This window comes from Mus musculus, chromosome 3 (genome assembly GCF_000001635.26).
Source record: "Mus musculus strain C57BL/6J chromosome 3, GRCm38.p6 C57BL/6J".
NCBI classification, from domain to species: domain Eukaryota; kingdom Metazoa; phylum Chordata; class Mammalia; order Rodentia; family Muridae; genus Mus; species Mus musculus.
In genome coordinates, this window is record NC_000069.6 from 75,162,542 (window position 1) to 75,182,682 (window position 20,141).

The 20,141-nt window shown below is 39.0% G+C and overlaps 1 protein-coding gene and 1 long non-coding RNA gene across 5 annotated transcripts in view; one reads left to right on the plus strand and one right to left on the minus strand.

Annotated features, from left to right (window-relative positions):
* Zbbx (zinc finger, B-box domain containing) overlaps positions 1–2,509 on the minus strand; it is a 127,156-nt gene extending 124,647 nt beyond the window's left edge. For all 4 annotated transcript variants that reach the window (XR_003954303.1, XM_006501258.1, XM_011240063.1 and 1 more), the window contains exon 1: positions 2,430–2,509. The gene's annotated coding sequence lies outside the window, so the exon portion shown is untranslated. The remainder of the gene's footprint in view (positions 1–2,429) is intronic.
* A 38-nt stretch (positions 2,510–2,547) lies between these two features.
* Gm40071 overlaps positions 2,548–20,141 on the plus strand; it is a 42,994-nt gene continuing 25,400 nt past the window's right edge. Inside the window, exons 1-2 of the long non-coding RNA XR_867358.3 lie at positions 2,548–2,673; positions 3,968–4,049. This is a non-coding gene — a long non-coding RNA (predicted gene, 40071). The remainder of the gene's footprint in view (positions 2,674–3,967; positions 4,050–20,141) is intronic.

Sequence of the window (20,141 nt, forward strand, 5' to 3'; positions counted from 1 at the left end):
CATCTGACTTCAAGTCTTCAGGATATCTGACAAGATACAGCATAGTGGTACTAAGAGGTATACATATAGCCCAATATTTCATGGGCTACATTAATAAAATGCAATTGGAAATGGTTAGATATCAAGATAGTCTTAACATGATGAAAAGGATTCTGAATTTAAGATACCTACTTCTTACGTTTGACCTGTCAAAAGTAAAATACCCTTTTAAAAAATGAGAGCTTAGTACACTTAAGCTCTTCCCTATTTCTCTAGAGAGTCTATGAAAAATAGAACGGTAAAGAAACTAACAGTAATTATGAATTCAATGACAAGTAAAAACTTTAGATTATTGCAGTCAACAATGATGTTATTACATCTTTAAATTAAAACTTTCAGAAACCAAGCCCTTTAATATTTTGTCAGAAGCATGTGATTTCACATGATCCACTGTTATCTGTCTGTTTACCTAAGAATGCTTTAGGCATTAGAAAATTAAGCATATAAGGGTGGTAAGAGAACCAGAATAATTGTTCTATTATTTGTTCTATTACACGTTGATTTTTAACTCTAATTATGGTTCTACACACTCAACATCATTAATCCAAATAAAAAACCATCTGAATATCTAAGTAAACCCAATGTTTTATTGGTAAATATTCTTTCCTCTTCCCCAGTCATCATCTTTCACACATTAGAAGATTTAAAATTTTATAGTGATGTATCTGAAATACCATTGAATACATTTCTGGAGTCAAGTTTCTCCTCTAGTTCTGTAGGGCCAATAAGATGGCTCAGCAATTAGATAGAAGCTCTTCTCAATAAGCCTAAGACCCTAAATCTGAGCCTAAAAATATACAGGGTAGGATGAGGGAACCTACTCTCTTTTCATTAATCTTCCGATCTCCACATGTCACACACACACACACACACACACACACACACACACACACACATACACACTGAAATAAAGATTTCCAAAAGGAAAACAAAAAGATTTCAAAGAGTTCTTCTGTACACCACAATAAATATGGCCCAACAACTCTGCCTGTCCCTTAAGATTTTTTACTGTGCATAGCCTTCTTTAGTCTCTGGTTATATGCTTCCATTACTCTGCTCACTGAGCAGTTTGAAGGCCTCTTGACTTCCTGTTTTCTCCATTGGTGGTGGGCAACTTCTTTGGAAACTGTATGTGAAGCTCATTTACTATTATTGTCTCTATTTTGCATAGTTGCTAAAATTGGTGCTACTTTCTGGGCAGCCCAGATATTTGAGTGGCATCCTTTCATTGATCTTTGCATATCTATCAATCATTTCCTATCTATGTATCTCACATTATGGATGATAATGCACTAAGTTGGAAGTATTTCATTTTTCTACTACTTTTAACTCAATTCACAATCTTATCTAGGAAAGAAACCATTAACTCTTTCCTCCCACAAAACAAATCTGATTGTATTTTTACAATCTACTCCAAGGTAGTGCTTAGCAATCAACAAATTACATCAAATATCTCTGTGTAGTATGAAGTACAAATGAACAATATGAGCATGTATTTATTACACCAGCCTCTCTGAATATTTGTTCTGATGAAGGAAATAAAAACACACAAAAAGCAAACACGATAACTATAAAAAAAAATAGCAAGTGTTTTGAAAGAAGGAAAGATAGAAACTAATTCCAGGTAATTCCTTTGTGATAAAACTGGCAATGTTATGGGAGTCAGGGCTGACTTCTGTGTAGCCTGGAAGGTTAAGCAATAAGATTAGGAAAAGAGTTTAAATCACCATAGGCATAGAATTTGCAGTGTTAATCCTATATAGATTCACTTTCACAAAATACTTTACTTGCCAAAGTCTCTGTTAATGCCTGATTTTGCTTGAAAATAACACGAAAAAGCAAGGAGGGGGAAAAAAAGGGAATAAACACCCACTGCCTCAGGTATTTCTGGAACCAGGAATCCCTACTAGACTGGACTTCTGGAGGGAAGTGGGTCAAGGAGAACAGACATCCAGAAAGAAAACACCAAGGGGATTGTGTGATTACATTACGTTGTTTTCTCCAGTAAGTATGTGTTTCACAGGGCACCAATGAATTCAAAAGGTAAAAGACAAGCATTTGAAAGGAGCTTGAAAATCCAATTGATAGAGGCTCCGCTCTCTCTATCTGAGATTTACCTTAAGTTCATGTCTGCACTAATATCATTGACCAACCTCTTTTTTTTTAATTAATTAATTTATTTATTTTAGAAACGTATAACTCCTGAGCCAGAGCCTGGTCTGGAAGCCCAGGAGCCTACATGTCAAAGGTCCCGCAAATATCTGCTGGATCGACCAAAGCCCTCCTCCCAATCCCGCCAGGACTCGTTCCTCTCCACAGTCTGCATAGCCCAGACCGGTCTCACCAGGCTTTACCCGCAATATCATACACCCTTCACCTGCTGTACGCACCCTTAGTCCTCCAACTCACCACCTGCGACCCTTGTTGCAGCTGCCTCTGCTCTCACCACGGACCAGAGCTTCCGCCTTGGTCTCCTTGGTTACCGCGACATCGGTACCCATGGCAACCAGAATGCTTGGGCTCGACACTGCCGCTTTCCACCTGCAGAGGGAGGAGGAAGAGAGTCTGGTTTACTATGTATGAAAAGCAGCGAACCCCCCCCCCCCGAAAGGAAAATGCAATCAAATTCAACAGGTGTGTGTTCAGGTGGCCTCAGCCTGGGTTGATCTACATTTACTGATGTGCTACAATACTGCAAGCGCCGATCAAAGATTCCTACATGCACTGCTCAGAGCATCCTCCTAACAACCCAATTTATATGTGTGAACTTAGCACAGAAAACTAATATACACCAAATTATAGCGCAAGGCCACCAGCAGAGTGACAAATTAACTCTAACTGTTTAAGTACAGTAATCACCTCACCCATGTTTTTCAGAGCCCGACAGGAAGTACAGACAAGAATCTAGTTCTCCTGGTAAATCCAGAACTCCCTTGATATACTAAATACTTGATACATGAGGATATATGTATTTTTATATTCAATAAACAAATACACTCAAATAACTCAAACATTGCAAGTGTTTTTTTAACATTAACTGTGTAGAACACATTCTAATTATCTCCCTCCTATCCTTGCCAGCACCCCCCAAACCCCATTAACACACATATCCATGTCTTTTGGGTTTGTTTTGTGACCCAGTAAGTTTAACCAGGACTATGTGCATGACTATGAGTTTGAAAGTATGCACTGGTGCTTGGTATCCTCCTCGGTGAGCACTTAACTAAAAACAATGACTGCACTCCTCTCAGAATCTCAGTAGTTAATAACTGATAGAGGAAAGGAACCCTTCTGTCCTAACTATATGCTGATAAGACCAGTTTTGTGCAGACCAAACCCCGAAATAATCAGAGTTGCTGTGGGCTCATGTTTAGAATGAAGGGCATGACCTGCCCAGACAATGGCTTACAAAGCTCTTCTCATAATCTTCCATCTCTTGCATTCTTCCAGTCCTCTCCTACCACGTTCTCTGAGCTGTGCAGGAAGTGATTTAAATACCTTGTTAGGTCTAAACTCTTATTTGTCACTTGCTCTCTGCATGTTGAGCATCTGTGAGTCTTAGAATTCACTGCTGCTTGCTGGAAAGAGATTAAGGCTGACAGTAGCATTCACATGTAGGTATAAACATAGATGGGTATTTATCAGGTAGTTTGACACTGTGTCAACTTAGCTAGTAGTGAGTTCCTCCTGGGGCCTATGAAGTTCAGAGCTGTGTTTTTGTTGGATTCATAGTACCAAGCATGAGTTGCCTCCTGATAAGCTGGCCTCAAATCTAATCAGAGAGCTATTGGTTATCTCTGTAATAGTCAGCAGTATTATGCAGATGCCTGTACTTTGATGAGTAAGTAGGTAACTTCATTTACAGAGTTTAGAACTGAATAAGATGTCTCTTGCCTCTTCTTCCCACTGCCTTCATTGCACCTTACAGAACTCTGAAAGCTAGCCAACGCGTAGGAACTTTCCAACGGTTTAGTTTGATTTCGCCATATCTCTATATCATTGCAAACAAGGTGAGTGATGTCCTTAGCAATAGGATCTTATCAACTGAGAGGAATGGCAATTAGCTATCTATCTGTTGTGAGGGCGTCTGGGATCTCCCTAAAAAGCAGTACTCATAAAGATACATCACACACCCAGTACTGAGATTTGTGCTTAGTAATTCATAGCTAGAAGCAGCATTATGGGGACATGTATGTACTCATAATCATTTTATATGGTTATTTTAATTACATTTTCATTAGATTATAAGATAGTAGGTTTCCATATAGCTATACACACACCTTTTTTTTTTGACTACTCTTCTTTTTTTATGTGCATTGGTACTTTCCTTACATGTATGTCCTGCTTGAGAGTATCAGACCTCCTAGTACTGGAATTATAAACAGTGGTGAGCTGCCATGTGAGGGGTGAGAATTGAGTCTGGGTCCCCTGGAAGAGCAGCCATGCTCTTAACATCTGAGTCATCTCCCCAGCCCCCTGTCTTATTCGTATTTAAGCTTCTCCCAAGTCTCCTTGTCTCCATTGCCCACTCCCTACTCCTCTCCTACTTAAACCTTTCTATCTCTATTTTTTCTGTCTTTCCTTTTACTTATGTTCCGGGTTCCTCCTTCCTTAAGAAATCACCCCAATACTCCCCTTTCTATTTTCTTGACTCTCACAGATGCTCCAACTTAAACACACAAACCTAAAGACTAAGAAGCACTTATGAGAAACTGCATATGGCCTTATGTGTCTGGGTCTTGGTTAATTGACTTGAGTATAATGTTTTCCAGTCCTTTCCATCATTTTTGTTTACAACTGAGGAAAATCTCATTATGAACACATAATACAATTTGATTTTCCATTCATCAATTGAGTGACAAGTCGAGGTTTTTCCTATTTTCCAGCTAATTTGAATGGAGTAGCCATGAACACTAATGTGCCAGTACCTTACAGTAGGTCTTTGAGTACAGGCATCTCAGGAGTGATGTAGCTGGATCATATGGTAGCTCTATTTCTAGTTTTAGTTTGTTTTTGAGAAACTTCTGGGCTACTTTCAAAAGTGTCTATACTAATGTCTGAGTACCAAACAATTGTTTTAAAAAGAGAGATTGCTGTAGTGATCTTAGTTCATTTTATTTTTGACTTCTACATGGGGCTTTGTTTCATTAAATTTCTGTACTTATATGTTCCTGGTAGAAAATGTGATTGATTCTGCAGCCATTTCCCCAATTACCTTGTATACTTGTCTACATTGCATCAATCATAGTGCTAGACAAGTATTGTTACCCATTAAAGTTGCTATGGTAACCTCTGCACCAATACAGATAGACTTGAATTTTAGATATGGTCCTATAAAAATGTAATTGCTATGTCATCATATTATACACTACAGGCTAACTGGTCTAAGTTGTCAAATAATATAGCAGTACACCTATCCCATTCACCTTGAAGGGCATTAAATAAAGCAAATAACACAAAGTATATTAGCCTCTAATTCTAAGCTACACCCATAGGAAAAATGTATAAACAGTAAAATCATGGCGGGGCACTGATAGTCACTATTGCAGATTCCCAAAATACATACAAATCAGCAGAAGAAAAATCAATTCCATAATGATGTTCTCTGACTCCATTAATATGCCAAAACACAAACACACACATAAGCACTAAGACGTACCTACAAAAATAGTAAAAAATAATGATAATAAAATAAAAAACATGTACTAGCTGAATTTAGAAGATATCCCACATACAAAGGAATGTACATCATATATACACATACAAACACACACATGAACACAAAACCACACACACGAACACACAGAAATGCACAAACACATTTCACTGGAGGAGTACAAACTTCATTTGTACTTGGTATAACACTCCCTCAAAGAAACCTATGTCAGGTCCAGGGACCTTTCTGATGAAAAGTGATGAAAACTCCTAGACATATACTGCAAATGCCGTGGCACATCACTACCTAACTGTATATATGATTTATTTTTAAGAACTTCCCTATTTGCAACAGTGGGGCCTATAGCATTCAGGGAAGCCTTCCATCCAAGACCATTGAGAAAAGTTTTCATTTGAGTTTCTTGTCTTAAATCTGATGTCAGTCCTATTACTGTCTTCACTACAACCTCAGGAAAGAGATAATCCTGGCCGGGCATGGTGGTCCACGCCTTTAATCCCAGCACTCGGGAGGCAGAGGCAGGCGGATTTCTGAGTTCCAGGCCAGCCTGGTCTACAGAGTGAGTTCCAGGACAGCCAGGGCTAGAGAGAGAGAGAGATAATCCTGGTTTACTGTCACACAGACTGTCTGCTGCTCCTTTCAGGTCCACTTTCAGACACTGGCCTTGCTCATCTCCTGGAGCATCTTTACTACCTCTCTGTCTTAGTTTGGGTTATTGTGATATAACACCATGATTAAAAGCAACATGGGGAGGAAAGTTTATGTTTCTAACAGTTCCATATATAAAAGGCCATCATCCAAAGCAGTAAAAGCAGGATCTCAAGGAGGGAGGAGCCTGGAGGGAGGAGGGAAGAGGGAGGAGCTGATGCAGAGGAAGAGGAAGTGTGCTGCTCACTAGCTTGTTCCCCTGACTTTCTATCTTTCTTTTTTTAATTCATCCAAGAAATAATTTGTTTTATCTCATAACATAGTACAAAACATAGTCAAAACTTTAAACACAGATTATTAAATGAGAAAAAATGATTATAATAAAATTTTTACAAGGTCAAATGTCAGCTGTAAAGATGACTCAGTGATTAAGACCACTTTGGCTGCTCTTCCAGACCTGGGTTCAGTTTTCAACCCCTACATGATGGTTAGCCACTGCATGTAACTCTGTCCCAAGGGAAATGATCACTTCTGCAGTATCCAAGAATATTCTATTTACATAGTGCTCAGATGGTCTTACAGCCAAAACATGGGTACACATAAAATAACAGGCTTAAAGAATGTAAAGGTTGCATCATTCTGTAGTTCAGAAATGAATCGTGAAGGATATGACCATTTATAGCTTATGATTTTTTTCAAAGTCAATGGCCTTGGTGAAGTTTTGGCTTAAATGTACTTCTGTATAAATATACCTGGGCTCTAGGGATAGATACTGAAAAAAAAATTGATCTTATGTTTCATGTATGCACATTAAGGGATGATGATTCCCCAGTACAGGGGAACGCCAGGGCCAAGAAGTGGGAGTGAGTGGGTAGGGGAGCAGGGCGGGGATAGGGTATAGGGGACTTTCAGGACAGCATTTGAAATGTAAATAAAAAAATTTAATAAAAAAAAGGGGACGATGCTCATTACTGTGGTTGTAGCGCCATCTGAAAATAGCATCTGCTGACATTCCTTATACCTCTGTAGAGATATTTACATCCAGCATGGGGAAAGAATTATGCCCCCCATAATGTTCATGCTTTCAGCTTTACCCACTTTCAAATAAGAAGGAAACAGACATAGTAAAGGTTTAATACTGTGTACCTCACTCTAAAATACCTAGCATACAAAATGCTTAATTTTTTAATTAAGGACTCCTTTTATCTCAGCTTTAAAAGAAATTTCAAATTCCTAATTCAGATAGAATATCTCAAAGTTTCTCAACCATCCTAATGCTTGAACCCTATAATACAATTTCTCATGCTGTGGTGAACCCCCCAACCACAAAATCATTTTCATTGCTACTCATAACTTGAATTTTCTACTGTTGTGACTCATAATGTAAATATTTTGAATATAGAGCTGTGCCAAAGAGATCAAGACCCTCATATTGAGAGGCTCTGTTCTATACCACAGGCTACATTCCTGTGCTGATTAAAGCAAATGTGTTTCTGGTGTCCCTTCAGGACTGACTTACCATAACAATTCATAAAGGGTATTATTTTTATCTTTATTTCCATAGGAAGGCCCACTTAGCTAGATAACTCTTTTCAATTCGATAAATTTATGATGTTTCCTAGAGAAATTAGAATATTCATCAATAGACTCACTAAATATCAGCTTTTACAAATGTGATGGAAATAAACTCACTAAGGCCTACAAAGAATTTTTTTTCAAGCAGAGACAGAATAATTTTCTTTTGTTATCTCTTATAGTGACCAGTTGCACAAAGCTCCATGTATAGCCCACTAACATGATTTTTTTTTATCTACAATGATTTATTTCATTAGTATGAATTGGTTGTGATATTACTTCATTATTCAATTTGTTATTCATGATGGTGTCTAGTTAATTTCTATATGTTTCAGAAAGATTTTTACTTTATTAGATTGTTTTGAAATGAAATATACCTACTTTATTTCTGCTTTTTATGGATATTGATTTTTAATTTTATTTAATTTTTTTCACAATCTTCCAGATTTTATCTCCCTCTCAATCCACCCTCTGACTGCTCCCTATCCCGTACCTCCTCCCCACTACCCTGTCTCTATGAGGATGTCTCTACCCTCCCCACTCTCCAGACCTCTAAACTCCCTGGGGCCTTCAGTCTCTTGAGGGTTAGGTGCATCTTCTCTGACTGAACCAAGACCCAGCAGTCCTCTGCTGTATATGTGTTGGGGACTCATATCAGCTGGTGTATGCTGCCTTGTTGGTGGTTCAGTGTCTGAGAAATCTCAGGGGTCCAGGTTGAGACTGCTGGTCCTCCTACAAGGTCACCCTCCTCCTCAGCTTCTTCCAGCTTTTCCCTAATTCAACCACAGGTGTCAGCAGCTTCTGCCCATTGCTTGGATGTAAATACCTGCATCTGACTCTTTGTTGAGTCTTTCTGGGAGCAGTCATGATAGGCTGCTTTTTGTGTGCACTCTGTAGCCTCAGTAATAGAGTCAGGTCTTGGGAACTCCCCTTGCGCTGGATCCCACTTTAGGCCTGTCCCTGGACATCCTTTTCCTCAGGCTCCTCTCCATTTTTATCCTTGCAGTTCTTTCAGACAGGAACAGTTATGGGTCAGAGTTTTGACTGTGGGATGGCAACCCCATCACTCTCACCACTGTAGAACATTTCATCTAAGGTCTCTCCCTTTCAGTCCTGACAGTCTTTCACCTTCCGGGGTTCTGATGCATTCTGGAGAGTCCCCCAACCTCCTACCTACTGAGGTTGCCCATTTCCGTTCTTTCTGCTGGCCCTCAGAGCTTCAATCTTTTTTCCCTACCCAATACCTGATCATGTTCCCCTCTTTCCCCCTGTCCTCTTTTCCACACAGGTCCCTCCCTTCTTGCCCACTTGTGATTGCTTTATTCTCTCTCCCAAGTGGGATTCAGGAATCTTCACTTGGGTCCTTCAGCTTTTTGACATTTTTTAGTTCTGTGGACTATATCTTGGGTATTCTGTACCTTTTAAAGCTAATATTCACTTATTATGCACGTCGTTTTGGGTCAGAGTTGCCTCACTCAGGATGATATTTTCTAGCTCCATCCATTTGCCTGCAAAACTCAGGATCTCCTCATTCTTAATAGCAGAATAGTAAGTATTCCATTGTGTAAATGAACCATAATTTCTGTATACATTCTTCTTTCATGGGACATATGGGTTGTTTTCAGTTTCTGGTTATCACAAATAAGGCCATTTGACATAGTAGAACAAGTGCCCCTGTGGCATGGCGGAACATCTTTTGACTATATTCCCAAGAGTGGTATAGCTGGGTCTTCAGTTAATCCTATTTCCAATTTTCTTAGGAACCTCCAGATTGATTTCCAGAGCGGTTGTACCAGTTTTCAACCCGACCAGCAATGGAGGAGTGTTCCTCTTTCTCTACATGGTCAGCAGCATCTGCTGTCACCCGAAATTTTGATCTTAGCCATTCTGATTGGTGTAAGGTGGAATCTCAGGGTCATTTTGATTTGCATTTCTCTGATCACTTAAGGACATTTCTTTGGGTGCTACTCAGCCATTCGAGATTCATCTGTTGTGAATTCTCTGTTTAGTTCTATACCCCATTTTTTGATTGGGTTGTTTGGATTTTTTTGGTGATTAGCTTCTGGAGCTGTTTATATAGTGTTAGATATTAACCCTCTTATAGGTTGTGGGGTTAGTTAAGATTTTTTCCCAATCTGTAGGTTACCAATTTGCCCTATTGACCAGATCCTTTGTGTTACAGAAGCTTTACAGTTTCATGAGGTCTCACTTAACAATTGTTGATTTTAGAGCATGAGCCACTGGAGTTCTGTTTAGGAAATCTCCCCCTGTGCCAATGACTTCAAGGCTCTTTCCCACTTTCTCTTCTATTAGATTCAGTGTATCTGGTTTTATGTTGAGGTCTGTGATACCCTTGGACTTGAGATTTGTGCAAGGTGACAAATATGGGTCTGTTTTCATTTTTCTACATACAGACTGCCAGTTAGACCTGCACCATTTATTGAAGATTCTTTTTTTTTTCACTGTATATTTGTGGCTTCTTTGTCAAAGATCAAGTGTCCATAAGTGTATGGTTTTATATCTGGGTCTTCAATTCTATTCCATTGATCAACGTGTCTTTATCAATACTATGCAGTTTTTATCACTATTGCTCTGTATTATAGCTTGAGATCAGGGATGGTGTTTCCCCTAGCAGTTCTTTTACTAAGAATTTTTTTTATCTTTCCAGATGAATTTGAGAATTGTTCTTTCCGTATCTTTGAAGAATTGTGTTGAGATTTTTAATGGTGATTACACTGAATCTGTAGGTTGCCTTTGGTAGGATGGTCATTTTTACTATGTTAATTCTGCGAATCCATGAGTGTGGGAGATCTCTCCATTTCCTAAGATCCTCGATTTCTTTCTTGAGAGACTTGAAGTTATTGTCATAGTGATCTTTCACTTGGTTGGTTAGAGTTACCACAAGATAGTTTATATGACTTGTGACTATTGTAAAGTGAGTTGTTTTCCTAATTTCTTTCTCATCCTGTTCATCATTTGTATAAAGGAAAGCTACTGATTTATTTGAGTTAATTTTATATCTGGCCACTTTGCTGAAGATGTTTATCAACTGGAGAAGTTCTCTGGTATAATTATCCCCTGTCTTTTTTAGACTGCTTTGTAATAGAACTAAGGACCACCAGCCAAGTATGGCACTACCCACAATGGATGGCCTCTTCCACTATTAATCACTAATTAAGAATATGCCCTATGGGCTTACCTACAGACCAATCTTTTAGAAGTATTTTCATTTCCCTTTTTTTCTTAGATATTTTCTTTATTTGCATTTCAAATGCTATCCCAAATGTTCCCTATACCCTCTCCCCGCCCCACTCCCGTACCCACCCATTCCCACTTCTTGGCCCTGGTGTTCCCCTGTATTGGGGCATATACAGTTTGCAAGACCAAGGGGTCTCTCATCCCAATGATGGCCAACTAGGTTATCTTCTGCTACATATGCAGCTAGAGACACGAGCTCTGGGGTACTAGTTAGTTCATATTGCTGTTTCACCTATAGGGTTGCAGACCCCTTCAGCTCCTTGGGTACTTTCTCTAGCTCCTCCATTGGGATCCCAGTGTTCCATCCAATAGATGATTGTGAGCATCCACTTCTGTGTGTGCCAAGCACTGGCATAGCCTCACACGAAACAGCTATATCAGGGTCCTTTCAGTAAAATCTTGCTGGCATATGAAATAGTGTCTGGGTTTGGTGGCTGATTATTGGATGGATCCCCAGGTGGGGTAGTCTCTGGATGGTCCATCCTTTCCTCTTAGCTCTAAATATTGTCTCTGTAACTCCTTCCATAGGTATTTTGTTCCCTATTCTAAGGAGGAATGAAGTATCGACACGTTGGTCATCGTTCTTCTTGATTTTCTTGTGTTTTGCAAGTTGTATCTTGGGTATTCTAAGTTTCTGGGCTAAAACCCACTTATCACTGAGTGCATCTCAAGCGACTTCTTTTTTGATTGGGTTACCTCACTCAGGATGATATCCTCCAGATATATCCATTTGCCCAAGAATTTCATAAATTCATTGTTTTTAATAGCTGAGTAGTACTCCATTGTGTAAATGTACCAAACAAGAATTCTCAACTGAGGAATTCCAAAGGGCTGAGAAGCACCTGAAAAAAAATGTTCAGCATCCTTAATCATCAGGGAAATGCAAATCAAAACAACCCTGTGATTCCACCTCACACCAGTCAGAATGGCTAAGATCAAAAATTCAGGTGACAGCAGATACTGGCGAGGATGTGGAGAAAGAGGAACACTCCTCCATTGCTGGTGGGATTGCAAGCTTATACAACCACTCTGGAAGTCAGTCTGGTGGTTCCTCAGAAAATTGGACATACTACCGGAAGATCCAGCAATACCTCTCCTGGGCATACACCCAGAAGACGTTCCAACTAGTAATAACGACACATGCTCTACTATGTTCATAGCAGCCTTATTTATAATAGCAAGAAGCTGGAAAGAACCCAGATGTCCTTCAACAGAGGAATGGATACAGAAAATGTGGCACATTTACACAATGGAGTACTACTCAGCTATTAAAAACAATGAATTCATTTCCCTTTTTAAAAATATTTTTTAAATAATTATTTGACTTGCTTTACATCCTGATCATAGCTCCCTCTCTCTACTATCCTCCCATTCTCTCCCTCTCCCCTCTCCTCACAGACATCGTCACATATACTCTCTCTTCTCAGAAAGGCTTCAAAAACAGAGGCCTCCCATGGATGTCAACCCCCTTTGGCAAGTCAAGCTGCCAAAGGACCAGGCTTATCTTCTCCTATTGTTGGTAGAAAAAGCATTCTAGTTAGGGAGATGTAATCCAAAGGCAGACAACAGACTCAAGTTTAGCTCCTGTTCCAGCCATTATGAGTACCACAAGAAGACCAAGCTACATAACTGTTACATATGTGTGGAGGGCCTAGGTCCTTCTCATGTATGCTCACTGGTATTTCAGCCCCTGTGGGCCACTATGGTCCCTGGTTAGTTGATTCTGCATGTTTTCTTGTGGTGTCTTTGACCTCTCTGGCTCCTATAATTTTTCTTTCTCATCTTCCATAGAATTTTCCATATGCCACCTAATATTTGGCTATGGGACTCTGCATCTGTTTCCTTTAGTAGCTGAGTGAAGTATCTCAGATGTCAGTTATGCTAGGCACTTCTCTGGAAGTAAATCAGAATATCATTAATAGTGTCCATGCGGACTCTCTCTCTCTCATGGTCTGAGTCAGTTGGACCAGTCATTTTCTTGGCCATTCTTTCAACATCTGCTCCATCTTTACCCCTGCACATCTTGTTGGTAGTAGACATTGTGGATCTATGGTTTTGTGGCTTAATTTGTGTCCCAGTCACTCCGCAGGAAGGCTTTTCTGGTTAAGGGAAGATGGTCATTTCAGGTTCCATATCCCCCATTGATAGCAATCTTAACTACGGTTAAGATCATAGGTTCCTTAGAGTTCCCATTGATTGTCTTAAGTTTCATGATTATCCCAGAAATACAAGTCCCCCATTTCAGAAAGTCCCTGTACTTTCTTTCAATCTTCCTTACACTTAATCCCTCCTGCTCCTCTCCAAAACTTCTCCCCAACCCAGTTCTCTCCCTCCATCCACCCCCTGATGTCTATACTATTTCACTTCTTAGTGAGATTCAAGCCCCTCCCCCATGGAGTCTTCCTTGTTTCTTAGTTTCTTTGGGTCTGTGAATTGCAGTATGGTTATTCTGTACATTGTGGCTACTATTCACTTATAATTGCATGCATACCATGTTTGTTTTCAGAGATTGGAATATTTCACTCAGAATGACCCTTCTATTTCCAAGGATTTGCCTGCATATTTCATGATGCACATGTTTTGATAGCTGAATAATATTCCATTGTACAAATATCACATTTTCTTTATCCATTCCTCAGTTGAGGGATAGAAAGGCAGGCAGGCAGGCAGGCAGGAGACAGACAGACAGACAGACAGACAGACAGACAGACAGACAGACAGAAAGACAGACAAGAGAAAGGAATAAAGAAAGAGAAAGGAAGGAAGGAAGAAGAAGAAAGGGAGGGAGGGAGGGAGGGAGGAAGGAAGGAAGGAAGGAAGGAAGGAAGGAAGGAAGGAAGGAAGGAAGGAAGGAAGGAAGAGGGAGAGATGGGAAAAGAGAGGAGTATAGATTTGAGAGAAAAATGTTATCTGAGAGACGTAGGGACAGAGGAAACCATAATAAGAATATAGTTTATTTTTTAAAAACCTAATTTTGATAAAAGGAAATAAAACAAAATTTAAAAGTATTCTTGGATTTGAAGAGAGCAAGGAGGTTTAGAGGGAGGAAAGGGAAGGGAGAAATTATGTAATTATATAATAATTGCAAAAATAAAAACATAAAAAGAAAAACTCTTATAGTTCATTTTTTAAAAAGTATTCTCAAAATTATAATTCCATCTGTCACTGATGACAGAAAATTTCAGCAAATAAATTTCTGTAACATGATGAAATTGTTACTGATTTCTCCAAGTGGAGGAGAAACATCAGAACAAATGAGTAATGCTCTATTTATATTTATTAGATATTTTCTTCATTTACATTTCAAATGCTATCCTGAAAGTCCCCTATACCCTCCCCGCACCATTCCCCTGAACTGGGGCATATGATCTTCACAAGTCCAAGGGCCTCTTCTCCCATTGATGGCCGACCAGGCTATCCTCTACTACATATGCAACTAGAGACACAAGCTCTGGGGGGTAGGGGTGGGGGTACTGGTTAGTTCATATTGTTGATCCTCCTGTAGGGTTGTAGACCCCTTTAGTTCCTTGGTTACTTTCTCTAGATCCTTCACTGGGGGCCCTGTGTTCAATCCAATAGATAACTGTGAGCATCCAATTCTGTATTTTCCAGGCACTGGCATAGCCTCAAAAATGCTCTATTTATAAAATGTATATGATACTTGACAAAGTTGAACAATAATTACAGAATCTTTTAAATATCCACATCTTTATTTAGCCAGTAATAGTCCACACATGTTCTATTCCAGATATTTTCCTAAGATGAATGCAAAAAAAAAAAAAAGAATAAAGGATGTTGTCTACACTGTGAATGAACTCAGATACAAATACTTAGCTGGTATGCATGAAGTCCTAAATGTATGAAATATAGAAGCACTGTAGAATGCCATAAATGCATTAGTAGCATTTCATTGGATTTCTGAATAGCTCAAAATGTTACTATGCCATATGTATAATAAGGGAAATTTGTGCTGAGACCAGATTCAAAAGCACCTCACCCATCATGAAAACTTCAAATCATTTCAAATCAGAAAGATATTCATCTCAAGATCCACACAGAAGCATATACCAAAGGTGATTTTGATGACATCATGACACATAGTAGATAGAGACATTAAAGATAGTTATGTAGTCCAATATAGAAAAGGCCTAAGTCTACAATGATGCAATGCAGAAGGCAGAGACAATGTGACCAAGCTTGTAAACTCTCAGCAGGGATTGACAAGAAAAGAAATGTGGTTGGCCCTGAACCACAGGCACAGCTACTGGTCTCTGGATTTGATAGCTGACTCAACTGAGAATTCAGCACTGAAAATCAATCCAAGGACAAGAGGACAATGAACAAGTGCACATACAGTAAAACGATGGAGAAAGAAATGAGTTCAACTTGAAAAAATTAATTTTGTCATATAAATAGGGAATAATTAAAATAAAATATAGGTATTTATTTCAGAAATGATGAGAATTTTTAATATACATCAGTGCCATCAGCATAAAGATAATTAACGATGCTAAAGGAGGATTTAAAATATTATAAAAGCCTTCAAAGATGAAGGTTATGTCATTAAGAAAGATGCGTGTACCTCTACACACAGGCTTCAAACTAGCAATGGGCTTTCATCCTAAAGACCTTACCGCAAGTTGCTCAGAAATAAGGCTAACAAGATGGCTGGATTTTTTACCATCTAGGGGAAACAGATACTGTTAATCACAAACTCCAGTACTTCTAGTCTTGAAAGTGATGTTTCCTTTAGTTTGAGCTATTTTTATTGTTTGATAAAAGATGCTGAGCCATATGCATATGTATCCCTTTCCATCTTCTTCATAACTGCATAATCTCCACAACACTAAACACACCTAGAAATGTTTTTGTGTACATCTGAAAGTATTGACTGTAACCTTAAGCCAAACTTCTTCTTCCTCTGATTCAGGTAATAAGCCTGTCTCTGTCCTTTTATCTGCGGCTGTACTTTTCAGCTTTGTACTACACAGCAAGAGGAGAAGCTTTCATTTTTAGTTACAAATTCATTACTGTAATCCTCAACTCTCCTCAAGTGTCATTCATACTTTCGTGCAGACAAGCAAGCAGGTCGTCATGTGGTCACAAAAAGGATCCAGAAAGAGAAAAGGAAAGAAATAGTACCACTCCCTAAGTCTGTCTTGTGGAGGCTTCAAGTCTCCTAAGCAAAATATTTCAATTGCTTGTGTAAATGAAACCAGACAGCTTCCAAGTATAACCCATATGACAATGGCATCTTCAGAAAAATGAGCTGCAAAAAAAGAACCTTTTTTGAACATTATAGCCTCAGATTTAATATAAGTGTAGCATTTCTTATTTCCACTGAGGAACTTATAAACAGTGACCATGAACACCAATAATCACCCAGCCTTCTCTAGCAGGCAGCGATCTGCTCTGGGGACTCCTGGCAATCATACTCAGGCTCATGACCCAGCCTGCTCTCATCAAGGCTTTCTTGACAGTCTGCTACTCAGATTTCCTCTCATGTTCATCCTTCTGAGAATGTGGAATTGAGCCTGCAATAGACTTACAAGGTAGCAATGTCCTGACAATTTAGATCACACAGAGGTAAAAGCATGGATAAAAGGGGAGACAAAGGAGAGGGGAAGAGAGGGCTGAAAGCAAAGTTGAAAGTGATACATTCCTGGGTCCTTAAATTCTTTTGTTCTCTTTCTGTCTCTTCTCTCTTCTCTTCTCTTCTCTTCTCTTCTCTTCTCTTCTCTTCTCTTCTCTTCTCTTCTCTTCTCTTCTCTTCTCTTCTCTGTCTCCTCTCCCTCATCCTCTCCCTCTCCTCTCTCTCTCTCTCTCTCTCTCTCTCTCTCTCTCTCTCTCTCTCTCTCTCTCTCTCTTTCTGTGTGTGTGTGTGTGTGTGTGCGTGCGCGCGCGTCTGTGTGTGCATATGACTGTTGGTACCCTCAGGGGCAAGACGAGTGGTGCAGATGCCTTAAAGCTAGGATTATTACAGGATGCTGATAATGTAACTCTGGTTCTCTCCAAAAGCCGCAAGTGTAAGAAACACTGTGCCACTTTTCCACCCCATCCCATCCTCATTGTGTTACTTGGCAAATAATAAACTGCTTTGTATTATAAGGAATCATGTGTAAAATGACCACAAAGAGAATTATAGAATAGCAATGTTTTATAATAGGCAAGTTTAAGAATAGATTCCTAGAAAAATCTTCTTATAAGAACATTGACCTATCATCATTTAAAATTAGAATGAAATTGGAAATTTATTTTGGCATGCTTTAAAGGTCACCTGCTTAAAATCTGAAATCTTCAGTTATCTTTTTAATCATTTTAATTTCTCAGTTTATTTGTTTTAAGTTTAGCTAAGCCCATTTTGCTGTATGCAATTATTTATAATTGATGTAGCTTTAGGGAAAAGCTAATTTTAAAAAGAAAAAGGCTTGGATTTCAGAGAAAAAGTCACTCATTTCTGATCCTTGCCAAGTTTTAATAAGTGTATCTTCCTGTCTTCTAGAGATTTATGCACTGCTAGCTATACTTCATTTGGAAAATTTGCATTTTTCTCTTATGCACTCAAGCTGGGAGGCACAGAACAAGAGTTCCAAGGCTTATTTGACATAAGATGCCTGACAGTAATTTTCTTTCATCAGTTTTTATTGTTCTACAGCTCTAGTCCCCAAAGATATGTTTTTCATTAGATTTTTGTAAAACATTTTATAACAACAGCTTTAGCTTTAGCTTCACAGTTTCTCCACAAAACATATCAGAGAAGTTGCCCTGACTTACTTCACAGAAGAATACTTAGAATGTTTCACCTCTTCTGCTGGAAGGGAGTACTATCCATACATGGACCTGATTTTGTACTAATTCAGAAAAACTATAAAGTACCTACCTTAGTTTCCTTTCCATTGCTGTGATAAAATATCCTGACAAAATCAACTTCAGTAGAGAAATGGTTTCTTTTGCTTACAAATCCAGGCTACAGTCTAACATTGCACGGAAATCAAGGTCAGAGTCAACAAGGCAGTGAACAAGTTTCCTACTCTATCCACTTTCTCCATTCCTATGCAATCCAGGACACAAATGATGCTACACACAATTGGTTCATCTTCAAATCAACTAATGAAACCACAACAATTCACCACAGATACTTATACAAGGCAACCTGATCTTGGCAACTCTTCATCTAAGTCTCAGTTACTAGATGGTTCTAGGTTATGCCAAGTTGCTTATTAAAATTAACCATCATAGCACTTAAAATAGATAATCTGAGTAGAGGAGAGGTTGATTCAGACATCTATCAATTACTCATTGAAACCCAGCTGTCAGATTACCTTTATGATAACAATGAACAAGATAAGTATATGCCATGCATGAAGAACACATGGACTTGCTTGTATCCTAGGGGACAAAACAAGAGTTCAGAATAATTGCTAAAACTGAGAACATAGAGAGAGGAAGAATACTTACTCAAATGTTGAGGATTAAGAAATATTTCTTCAACCCTTTGCCTAACTCTTCCATTGGGGTCCCTGGACTCAGTCCAACGGTTGACTGCAAGTATCTGCATCTGTCTTTGTTAGGTGTTGGCAGAGCCTCTCAGAGGACAGGCATACCAGGCTCCTGTCTGCAAGCACATCATGGCATCAGCAATTGTGTCAGGGTTTGGTTTCTATAGATGGAATGAATCACACAGTGATGTCCCAAAGAAGGGGAATGTTAGAGGGGTGAGTTGGGAGTGGGGGTGGGGTGGGGAAACACCCTCTTAGAGGTGAAGCTCAGGGCCATGGGGAGGGGGAGTTCATGGAGGGGAGAACTGGAAGGGGAATAACATTTGAAATGGAAACAAATAAAATGGTTAATAAAATATAAAGATAAACAAATACTTCTTAGATTAGATAAACAAAAGAACACAACAACAACAACATAACTGCTTAATTTGGATCAAGGTGGATAAGAAGAACCAGAGTAGTTTGATATTGTGAAAATAGTGAGTCTTCTGTGTATAGAAAAAACATATGAAACTTTCCTAAAGTGAATTAGAAGATGGCTAATTTAGATTTCCATATAATTCAGTGGAACAGTTTATTCTTCCCATGTGAGAGGGACTTGGATCAAGATCACACAAAGCACATCTGAAATATGCATCTTATGAGGAACAGCCAGGAAGACTGAAATAAATAATCTATAATCTGGAGCAGCACAACACTGTTCAATGGTGACTTCCCCAAAGAGCTGTGACCAGCAGATCAAATGATAAGAGTTTGGGACCAGGAAGTCTTGTATAACTTATGCTTACTAAAATGTATAGTATCATATATTCAGCTTTTGTGGGACAAATCAGACAGGGTCAACAGAATGCTATCACAAATAAGCTCCACTATGTTCACAGAAGCCTTATTTATAATAGCTAGAAGCTGGAAAGAATCCAGATATCCTTCAACAGAGGAATGGATACAGAAAATGTGGTTCATTTACATATTGGAATAGTATTCAGCTGTTAGAAACAAGGACATCATGAACTTTATAGGCAAATGGATAGACCTAGAAAATATCATCCTGCATGAGGTAACCCAGTCACGAAAGAACATATATGGTATGCACTCACTAATAAGTGGCTATTAGGACAAAATCTCAGGCTACCCAATATACAATTCACAGATCACATGAAGCTCGAGAAGAAGGAAGACCTAAGTGTGGATGCTTCAGTTCTTCTTAGAAATGGGAACAGAATAATCACAGGAGCAAATACGGAGACAAAGTGTGGAGCAGAGACTAAAGGAAAGCCCATCCAGAGACTGCCAAATATGGGGATCCATCCCATATATAGTCACCAAACCCAGGCATTATTGTGGATGCCATGAAGTGCTTGCTGACAGGAGCCTGATATAGCTGTCTCCTGTGAGGCTCTGCTAGAAGCTGACAAATACAGAGGCAGATGTTCACAGCCAACCATTGG